Below are 12,053 nucleotides of genomic sequence, written 5' to 3'. Positions count from 1 at the left end.
AAGGAATGAACAAAGGGTAAAATTCTACCCACTATGACATTTTATTATTCTTCAATATACATTGAAAAATTCTACCCACTAAATCCTAATAAGATAGGATTCCAAATTGAAGTAGGATCAAACTTTGCAACAAATGTGTAGTTCTTATGTACCATAACATATGATTGCATCACTAAGTAGTTATCATCACTATATCAATAAACAAATAAATAATGTCAAACCAATTAAAAAATGAATGTAATTGAAAAGAAAAAAAGAAAAGTTTAAGTGAGTTTGAGTTACATACATTTTCAAAACTATAAAGCTTTATAAATATTTTTTATTGATCAATTATTATTCTGAAGAGAACTTTTTATATATATTTTATAGCTTGATAAATAAATAAAAAATTAATTAAATATATTATCCATAACACTTATCAAAATTTAAGAGATTCCAATGAACATAAAAAATTATTTATCATTGTTATTGAATCATTTTGGTAAGAAAGGGAATGAAAAGTTGAAGATTTTTTATACCTTCATATGTTGAAAATGAATTCCATTTTTGTAATGAAAAAAACATGTCAAAAGTTCATCAATTTGTAATTTATCCAAAATGAACAAAGGATTATGACATTTATAGTCAGGTCGACCAAAAGGTATTTGTTAATACAAGTACCAGGTTCATGGAAAAAGACTATATAATAAATAATAAGTTTAAGAGTGCTATTGATTGGAAAGCACTAGATGTCACTCCCATAATAACATAAAATACTATAGATCTAGTACCAACCATTTTTAACTATTCTAGTACACAAGTACTTCGTGGCAGTGGGAGAATTGTTACATAACTAGATTGATTCATGTATTTGGGAGTCTTTTGAGACAATTTGAAAGGAATATGAGATTGATCTCATAGGTTACAATGAAGGAAACTTACAAATTGATAGAGAAAGAGGTTGAAAATGTTGACAAATCTACCTTGAGAAACCCCAAATAAAGAAGAAATTGTTTGTGTAATTAGGAGCCAAGACCGAAAAATAGAGTGAATGATGGTAGTAGTGCCAACAAGACTTGGTTTATCATAGTGAGCAAGGAGTTAAGTGTGGGTTGGGTGTTAGGATTTAAAGTTGCTAGGTTTAGAGAAAAAAAAACTTAAGTATTTAACTTTTTCTATTCGAATAAAAATATTTAAAAACAAGTTATAAGTCAAAAAAAAAAGTGATATGATATGAAATATGAAAGTAATTTGTCTTTAGATTTAAGTTTTTTTTTTTTTTTTTAAATACAGATCTTGATTCAAGTAGCAACTTTGACTAAATCTTGATTCCTGAGCGCATAATTGTCGTTCTTGGTAATAATCAACATGAGATTAATTTCTTGATACGAAACAATATTAGAGATTGAATCAAAGGAGTTATGTTATTTTTTTTAAAAATGATACAACCATAGAGTATTATATTCACATTAAAATTAATACATTAAGGTGTTGTTTTTTTTAATTAAATCTAAATATATCAATATCAAATCCTAAATATATTTTTCGGACATCAATATCAAATCCTAAATATATCACACACCAAATTTTGGATTTAACTTTTGAGCCATCATTTTTCTCAAGGAGCACCATTATTGCCATGCATGTCAACGAACCCATAAGTTGACACCTTCATTATCATCGATCTCCAAGTTATGAGTTATTGCCATTGTCGATGTCCTTGTTGGAAAGGTAGGAGTAGCCTTGAAATTTTATATGCAATACTATATTTTATGTATGATAGTTTTTCTTTTAAAGTAGATTATTCACATAATCTGCATATTCGATAACAAAAATTTAGAGATTATTTTACAATTACGAAATTTCATGAGTACAAATTCCTCTTAAGTCACAAAGAATGCTTAATTATAGTTAATTGAACTTTAAACTCGTTACAAAATGATGTCTTTCATATGTAAAGTTTTATAATACATTCTAAAAGCCTCTATTTGTAGATTAACAAGAGAATTGGTAGCACCCACAATATTTTGTACTATATCAAAAGTTACAATCAAATTAGGAGGAATGATCACAATTTCCAAATATTTGGAATTTGAATAGATAAATTTCCTACATTATTGAATTCATGTGTGAAAATTTCCTACAAAATATAACTTCATAAACCTTATTATAGTAAGTAACCAATTTGGAAGGTCACCTAGTTGATTTATGACCTCTCTTCGGTTAAAGACTTTCGAAGTGTTTGGTAAAACTTAATACATATTACTTAATGATTTAAGTTGAATTCAATTAAATTATACTTAAGTTGTTACCTTAAAACTTATTACTTAATTCTTATTTTAAGTAAATAAAGTTGTTTGATAAAATTGATTTAAAATTTATTCTAAATAATTAAATTGACATATTTATTTTTATAACTTATAACTAGGGTAAAGGATGTCTATTAGAGCAACAACCATATATAGTTTGTTTTATTTGTATTTATCTTATTGTTGTAACTATCATCCTTTAATCATGTAAGTAGTTAGCTGATTTTATGCTATTTCAAACTCTGTAATTCAGCTATATAAAGCTGCTCTTGTATTCATTATTAACATAGCAATATAATACAAATATTCATTTTCATGTTATCTTTACATGGTATCAGAGCCCTCATTCTAATTTTTTGATCAATTATGACTTCTTCTCAAATGATCCCTTCAAATTCAATCTCTTCTTCTACTCATCATACCTTCTCTGTCAAGCTTACTCCAAGAAATTATCTTGCTTGGAAAATTCAATTTAATCATCTTCTTAATTACCAAAATTTGACTGGGTTTGTTGATGGTTCAACTGTTGCTCCATCGAAAACAATTAAAGATTCTTCTACTCCTCCTGCTGAGATTCCAAATCCAAAATATGAAACATGGTATAAAAAGGATCAGATGCTTCATTCCTGGATCCTTTCTTCTCTTTCAGAAGAGATATTTCCTTATGTTATTGGGTTATCTTCATCTTATGAAGTATGGCAGGCTCTCTCTCAAGCTTTTGGTTCAATTTCTCAAAACCGACAACTGCAATTGCACATTGAACTCCAAGAATTGAAGAAAAACGATCTCTCTGTCTCAGCATATTTGCAACGTGCTAAAGCTCTAGCTAATAAGCTAAATGCTGCAGGTCGTCCTCTTGGCCCAGCAAAATTTAATGCAATAATTTATCACAATATTGGCAGTGACTATCATGCCATTATCACTGCCTTAAATCTTCGTTCTGAACCAGTGTCATTTCATGAACTCCATGGTCAACTTATTGCTCATGAAATTTTACTTAAGAGCTCTACTGATCTTCCTCAAGCAAACATGGTGACTTGTCAGTCTAATTATGTTCCATTGCTTCCCACTCCATCTCAGAATAATAATCACAAGAAATCTTCGAATTGGAATGGAAATCGACCCCATGGTCCTTGCCAAATCTGTGGCTATAGAAACCATACCATTGATCGTTGTCGTCTTCGATATTCCCGTTACAACTTTCACAACCAAAATGCAACTCCTCATGCTAATGACTCTTCGACTGGTCATTCTCAAAATAATTGTGCAAGTTCTCAAGTTCCTGTTGCCAACTACACTCATGGAGGTTCTACTATGCCATGGTATCCTGACACAGCAGTGAACTATCACATCACCCCTGATTTAGCCAATCTCAGCATTGCTCATGACTATAATGGACATGACCAGCTCCATGTTGGTAATGGACAAGGTTTGCAAATAACTCATATTGGTATCACATCCCTTCCTTCATCTTCTGGTTCTCTCTCTTTAAAAAATGTTCTCTGTGTTCCTCAAATTGTCAAAAACTTACTTTCAGTTCAAAAATTTGCCATTGATAATTCTTGCTTCTTTGAATTTTGGCCCTCTTATTTTCTTGTCAAGGATCAGGTGTCCAAGAAAATCTTCCTGTAGGGCCCAAGTGAAGATGGAGTGTACACTTTTCGCCTAAATGTCAAGCAAGCATTTACAGCTAAAGCACCAACCATGGACGAATGGCATGCTGCTTTAGGACATCCTCAACGGCTTATCGTGTCTAGTTTAATCAAGCAATTCCATTTACCTTGTTCCAGTAATTCTAGTTCTCTTTGTTCTTCTTGCATTTTGGGCAAACATGCTAAACTATCTTTAGGATCAGTTCAACATAAAAGTATTGCTCCCTTTCAACTTATTTACTTTGATGTTTGGGTCCGCCAACTTGATATCTCAAATGCGTTTTTACTTAGTTTTATTGATTCAGATGTTTATATGGAGCAACCCATTGGCTTTCAAGACACTTCACATCTAGACTATGTGTGTAAGTTGTCTAAGTCATTGTATGGTCTCAAATAGACCCCTCGGGCCTAGTTTCACAGACTCACTTCCTTTATGTAGGACCTTGGTATTCAAGCTTCAAAAGCTGATTCTTCTTTGTTTATTCTTCATCAAGGTGCTCTTAAATTCTATGTTCTAATTTATGTGGATGATATCCTCCTTACTTGCTCTGATTATACAAAACTGGATTGGTTTTTAAGTAAGATCAAATCAACCTTTCCAGTTCGAGACCTTGGATTCCTTCATTTCTTCTTGGGTATTGAGGCACAATTTTTGGTTGATGGTCTTCTCATCACCCAACGAAAGTACATTACTGATCTGCTGGCCAATTCTAACATGTCTGACTACAAGCCTTGTCATACACCTATGTCGACCAACCTTCCACTTTCCAAACTCTCTGGTGATCCTTTATCAAATGCAGAGCAATATCACCAAGTGGTTGGATCCTTGCAGTACATTACTCTGACCATACTTGATATCTCATTCTCGGTCAATAATCAATTTATGCATCAACCCACTCAAGAACATTGGACAGTAGTTAAGAGGTTGTTGCGTTATCTTAAGGCTATTGTTGGTTTCGGTTTGTTCTTCTCCAAGCATTCCATTCTTGATTTGCAATGCTTCACTAATAGTGATTGGGGTGGTTGCCCCGATGAGAGTCGATCAACAAATGGTTATGCAATCTATCTGGGCAAAAATCTTATTTCATGGACTTCGAAGAAACAACCAACCATTGCCCGGTCTTCCACCGAGAGTGAATATCGTGCTCTTGCTAACTCTACTGTTGAAATTATGTGGCTTCGATCACTTCTCTCTGAACTTGGCTTCTCTTCCTCAAATCCAACTACATTGTGGTGCAATAATGTGGGAGCTATTTATCTATCACTACAAGAAATAGGGTTTTTGGTGACGGTTCCCAACCGTCACCAAATCTTATATATCCGTGACCAAAACCTATGGTCACGGTCTTATGAAACCGTGACCGAGCGTCACAATACCAGGCGTAGCTAAAAGTATTGGTCACGGTTTTATAAGTGACCGTGACCATAAGGATTTCTTTTTTTGTGACGGCCAGCCAAAAACTGTGACCAAAAGTTAAGAATATTTTGCTATTTATTAAGTTGATTTAGTCACGGTCAGGTAATAAACTGTGACTAAATGTATGTCTATAGTCACGGTTAATAAAAATGACCGTGACTAAATGTAATCTTATGGTCACGGTCAATGCCCTAACCGTGACTGAATGTAATCTTATGGTCACGGTCAATGCCCTAACCGTGACTGAATGTAATCTTATGGTCACGGTCAATGCCCCTAACCGTGACTAAATGTAATCTTATGGTCACGGTCAAATGCCCTAACCGTGACTAAATGTAATCTTATAGTCACGGTCAATGCCCTACCCGTGACTGAATGTAATCTTATGGTCACGGTCAATGCCCCTAACCGTGACTAAATGTAATCTTATGGTCACGGTCAATGCCCCTAACCGTGACTAAATGTAGTCGTATGGTCACGGTCAATGCCCCTAACCGTGACTAAATATAAGTATATGGTCACGATAATTAAGTGACCGTGACTAATTATTAGGTCTATTAATCTAAGGATGACCGTCCTACCCCAAATTTTGGTGACGGTTCATTATTGATTGTGACTAAAAATACACTTATAGTCACAATTTTTTAGTGGCCGTGACTAAAATTTGTTATATTTGGAAATTATTTTTTATAAATTCAAATTTCCCAAACCTGTTACAAACCCAAACAAACCCATTTTAGACCTGTATATGCAATTAAGCAATTAAAACAATTTCAATATATTACAATCAATTATCCCAAGCTAGTTAAAAACTTATATATCAATACAAGTCATTAAATAAAAAAAAAACATAATATAACGAAAAAAAAAAAACACAAACCAAACAAACAAATAACAAAGAGATTCAAATTTAGTTTCACATTCTAACATAATATAACAAATCAACCAAACATTACATAATAGTCATAGAAAGCAAAAAAAAGTTAGGAGAATCTATCATATAAATAAGTAGCATAATTTTCAAAAAAGTTAAGAGAATTTATCATATAAAGATGTAGCAAAATCTTCAAATTTCTACTGCTTTTGCTAAAATTGTTGCATCATTTGTTCTTGAATTTGTGCTTGCATTTTTCTTTGCATTTCCATCATTTTTTCTTCAAACTCTTCTTTCACTTCTTCTCGTGTCTTCCTTTGAACTTCTATCAACCTTTCTTCAAATGTTTCTTTCACATGTGAGAGTTCCTCTTTCATATTTGAGAGTTCTTCAGTTGCAGTTGTAAACTTTTGTTCTGCAGCTATTAGCATCTCTTGGGCGTTTTCAATTTGTGTTGAAAGAATAACTCCTAATCGCCTTCTACTAGTAGAACCAAAGATTGAGGTAGGAGTAGGACCAAATCCATACCCTCGAACACGACCATGCCTCTCTGGACCCATGACTTAAGTATATATCTCATCTACATATGTAAATGCTACAGATGTAGATGCTCTAGATGATGCAGAAGTAGAAGAAGATGTCCCCTTAGGTTGGGATAGTAATTGCTGAAATTGATCCTGGAATTATAAAAAAAAAATTAAAAATTGTTAGACTTTTAAAATAATTTAGTATGTGGCTATGATTGAAATACAAGTATATAAAATTTATTTACTTCATTACCATAATCTCCTTAGAATGATCATCAACAAGCGTCCCATCTTTTCTTGTGTGTGTCAAGGCAAACATCTCAATTCTATTGGGCTCACTTTGATCCTCCTTCTTTTGTGCTTATTCTTACAAGTAAAACAATAGAGTTATTTATGATGAATTATTTATGTACAAACAAATCATATTAATAATAAATTTTCAACCTGTTCATATCAAATTTGAGCATAAATTTTTTATCCCGATGTATGCTTTATCACTTGCTTTGCCCTATTTGCCTTGTTTTTGTCTGAGATATCCTACATCAATTAAAAAATAGCAAGTCACCTATATAGATAATAGAAACATAATAAAAGTTATATACATGAAGTATTAGGTTAGATATAACTAATAAATATCATTTTATGTGAATATAAGTATCATAAGATACATTATCAAGAAAAGATCATTATCTTTACCTTGGCCTCAGGTGTACCCCAAAAGTGGATGAGCCACCTCCAATCATCATCTGATAAGTGTGGAGGTCGATGGCACAATCTCTCCTCATTTGTATTATAAGGGTTATAATACTTGGCCTTCATTTTATTTCTATAGCTTCTAAACAAATTTCCACAACATTGAAGAATGTAGCTCTTACATGTTTATTTTAGTTCATATTTTTCTTGTATTGCATTAAAATCTCATGTATAAATAAGAGGTATCATTTTTAAACAATAACATTACAATTTAGATTGAATAGTAACTAGCATATACCAATACTAAGGCCCAAATCTTTTCCTTCACATCTTCACTAACATGATTCCAATCTTGAACTTGGATGGGTACATTGTATTGAGATCGCAACAATGTTCCCATATAGCTTGACAATCTTTCCCCTTTTCCATCATAAACAACTTGCCCTCTGGTATTGAATCGTGTAGTTTTTTTCTCCCCGGGTTTCATACTAAGTAAATCTAAGTTACGCGTTAGGCCACGTGTCCTCTTTTTGCTAGAGGATGAACCTATTAAGAGTAATAATAAAAAGAAACATAATGCATTTAAATAATATATGATAAAGATATTAGTTTTATATTTAAATAATATAAGATGGTAATGAGATAAAAATGAATGTTTTTATGGTTATAGGAATAAAGAAAAATAAAATAAAAAAGATTTCAATTACTTAATCAATAGTAATCCTAATTTAATTCCAATTAATATAAATCTTTCTTGAATATACCATAAAAATATTTAAGTAGTAAATAAATACATGGGTAGAAAGTCTTATCATGAGGTGTACCTATATATTAATTTTATATTTAAATATTATAGAATATAATTTTATATTTAATTAATTTTGCATTTAAATAATATATGATAAAGATATTAGTTTTTTATTTAAATAATATGAGATGGTAATGAGATAAAAATGAATGTTTTTATGGTTATAGGAATAAAGAAAAATAAAATAAAAAAGATTTCAATTACTTAATCAATAGTAATCCTAATTTAATTCCAATTAATATAAATCTTTCTTGAATATACCATAAAAATATTTAAGTAGTAAATAAATACATGGGTAGAAAGTCTTATCATGAGGTGTACCTATATATTAATTTTATATTTAAATATTATAGAATATAATTTTATATTTAATTAATTTTGCATTTAAATAATATATGATAAAGATATTAGTTTTTTATTTAAATAATATGAGATGGTAATGAGATAAAAATGAATGTTTTTATGGTTATAGGAATAAAAAAAAATAAAATAAAAAAGATTTCAATTACTTAATCAATAGTAATCCTAATTTAATTTCAATTAATATTAATCTTATTTATATCTTTCCTTTCTTGAATATACCATAAAAAGATTTAAGTAGTAAATAAATACATGGGTAGAAAGTCTTACTTTGGGATACATCCAGTCATGAGGTGTACCCATATATTAATTTTATATTTAAATATTATAGAATATAATTTTATATTTAATTAATTTTGCATTTAAATAATATATGATAAAGATATTAGTTTTATATTTAAATAATATAAGATGGTAATAAGATAAAAATGAATGTTTTATGGTTATAGGAATAAAGAAAAATAAAATAAAAAAGATTTCAATTACTAAATCAATAGTAATCCTAATTTAATTCCAATTAATGTTAATATTATTTATATCTTTCCTTTCTTGAATATACCATAAAAAGATTTAAGTAGTAATCTGGGATAGATATTAATTTTATATTTAAGAAATATAGGATATATTGTAGAGAATAGAGATACACAAACAGATTTTATATTTAAGTAGTAATCTTCATGAGCTTTACACAAACAAAAAACTTAGATGTTTACATCATTTGGAAGCCCCACTCCGCCTCTCTCTCAGCCCTCAGCCCACACAAACCTTTCTTATAATTATTGTTCATAGTCATAGCTACCAAGAATTCCAAGTTAGGAAGAAAAAAAAAATCATAAATACAGCAAAAAGAACTTCCACTACATGCTACAGCAGGGGTACCAAATTAGGGAAATTAAGAAGTAAACCATGCCCAATCAATTGCTGGGAAATATTATTTGGATATCAAATTAGGGAAGCTATTAAGTGTGGTTTTTGTAGTGTTAAATCAGAGAGAAATTTAATTATATTATGAATTTCAAATTTAATTATTCTAAGAACAATGAATTACTCTAATAGAATTTAATGTATAAAAACATTTCAAACACTCACAATATATATCATTTTCAATTTTTCCAAAAGCACCAAAACCCTATAACAATGAAAATAAACCCAATAACAATGGAATCTCAAACCTAATCACAAACATTTCCAAAATACCAACTAACAAAACCCAAAAAAAAAAAAAAAAATTCCCAAAACTCACCAAAACCTAGAGAGATGATTTTCACGGGAGTTTCTTGGAGGTGGCTTTGGCTTTACTGACCATAGCTTCCATGGGGCTTCTTCGGCATGACTTCCATAAGCTTTTTCCGGCAATAGCTTCCTCCAAGCAATGGGGGCTGTGGGTAGGTTTTGTGGGTTTTATGGCCGTGGGTTTTGGAGAAGAAGAGAAAATGGGTTGGCATGAGAGAGAAAGAAAGGCTTTATATTCAATTAGGAAAGTGATGTGGCCGTGGGTTATACCCACATGGTTAAAAGAAAGACATTTTTCAATTAGAAAAAAATGTCTCATGGCTTTTTTTATATTGTTATTGTTATACCCAAAAAAAATTAATTTAATTTTATTGTTATACCCTAAAATTTTTTTGTTGTTATTGTTATTGTTCTTTGTTCAAAACTATTAATTTTGAAAGTTTTTCAAGTTTTAAAATTATCAAGTTTTTAAAATTTACAATTATTTTAAAATTTTAAATTTACAATTTTTTTAAAATTTAAAATTTAAAATTATTTTAAAATTTTAAATTAATTTTGAAAGTTTAATGTTTTACTCAAAGTGTTATTTTAAAATTTTTATTAAGTTTTATCAAGTTTTTTAAGTTTTAAAATTATCAAGTTTAAAATTTAAAAATTTTATATAAATAAAAAGAATAATTAAAAATAAAATATAACATATAAAAGTTATTTTTTAAAACATATTTAAAAACATAAAAAATATATATTAAGAATATTTTAGGTTTCTAAATCAACTTTTATTTTAAAATACATCGACAAACAAATTTTTAAAAATGTTTTAAAAAACTGTTTTTTGTATAACTGTTTATGAAAATGTCAAAATACTTCACAAATAAACCAATTCGAGTCCCCTCAGGGCCATTGGAGGTTTACCCGGTCGTTAACTTCGGGGTCCCGTGGGATTAGTCGAGATGCGCTTAAGCTGGTCCGGACATCCACGGTTATAAAAAATAAAAAAATAAAAAAATAAAAATAAAAAAATAAAAAATAAAAAATACTTCACAAATAAAATTATAATTTATTGGTATTTTTGTGGGCCTTAGGTGCTAGGAAATGTTACATGTGCATCCTACTCCTACTTTGTCTTCATTATTTTCAGCCACGTGTCCCTTTATATTTTATACCAATCTATTATTATTTTATCATATGGTATCATTTTTCATATTTGATGATATTAATTTCTACCTTATCCCATATGCTTGTAGCTTAATTTCATCATACATTTGGACAACAAAATTTCAAACTTTCATTTGGTACTAAATATAATAAACATAAACAGAGAATGGTGCATTTAAGAATATTTTTCCATGAATTTTAACTTTATAAATTTGTTAATTTTACAAATTTAAGAATTATAAAAGTTTAGAACTTTTATTTTTAATCATAAACAGAGAATGTTATTTTTGTAATTATAAATTGTTTCTGTATTGCAAAAATCATAAAGATTAAATAATATTTTATGATTGAAAATTAAATAAAACTATAAACAATTTTACTAGTAATTGTTCATAGTAAAATTTAGTTATCATGACTATTGATACTTTAAATATAATAAGAATTATTTATCATATATAAAATCAAAATTATTTTTTAATTTGCTCACTCACTTGCATTTAAACTTTGTATCAAATAATATTAAATTGAACCATCATATTTTTAAACTAATATATTAAACTTTATTTTGCTTCTTATTAAAACATTAATCATAATAAGGAAATTAAATAATTTTAACTAAAGAAAAATAGGTAACACACTAATTTGTTTCTTAACTTAAAAAAAAATAGTAATATAATTTTAAACTTTTTATAATTAATAAGAACTCTTACTATTAATAATAATTTCTATTTATGATATATATATATATATATATATATATATATATATATATATAAAAGATTTTCTAAAAAATTATAATAGGTAACCCAAAAATTGTTTAAAATAAATAATAGACTTGGTCACGATTGTGTGAACCCCATGACCATAGGTTCAAAATATTAAAAAAAAAACCTCTATGCATTGGTCACGGTCAAACGAAATTCGTGACAATAGGTTCTCATACAGTCACGGTCAATCAATGGTGTGACTAAAAGTCACAAAATATCTATTTAGTGACGGTTTCACAAAAATCTGTGACTAAAACATCTTTTCATTACACTTTTTGT

At 29.2% G+C, this 12,053-nt stretch overlaps 1 long non-coding RNA gene across 2 annotated transcripts; it reads right to left on the bottom strand.

Moving 5' to 3' along the window:
• Positions 1-6,239: 6,239 nt before the first annotated feature.
• On the bottom strand, positions 6,240-10,072 carry LOC104881258 (uncharacterized). 2 transcript variants are annotated; one of them, XR_002031406.2, is made up of 4 exons: positions 9,863-10,072; positions 7,203-7,295; positions 7,012-7,124; positions 6,240-6,908 (listed from the first exon to the last, which is right to left on the bottom strand). It is a non-coding gene; the product is annotated as an uncharacterized LOC104881258 (long non-coding RNA). The 2 variants fall into 2 exon arrangements; XR_787254.3 differs by having other exon boundaries at positions 7,012-7,295.
• Positions 10,073-12,053: the final 1,981 nt, after the last annotated feature.

Source organism: Vitis vinifera, chromosome 13, assembly GCF_030704535.1.
Source record: "Vitis vinifera cultivar Pinot Noir 40024 chromosome 13, ASM3070453v1".
Lineage (NCBI taxonomy): Eukaryota > Viridiplantae > Streptophyta > Magnoliopsida > Vitales > Vitaceae > Vitis > Vitis vinifera.
The sequence above is the reverse complement of the archived record's forward strand: the minus strand, read 5'-3'. Positions and strand labels throughout refer to the sequence as shown.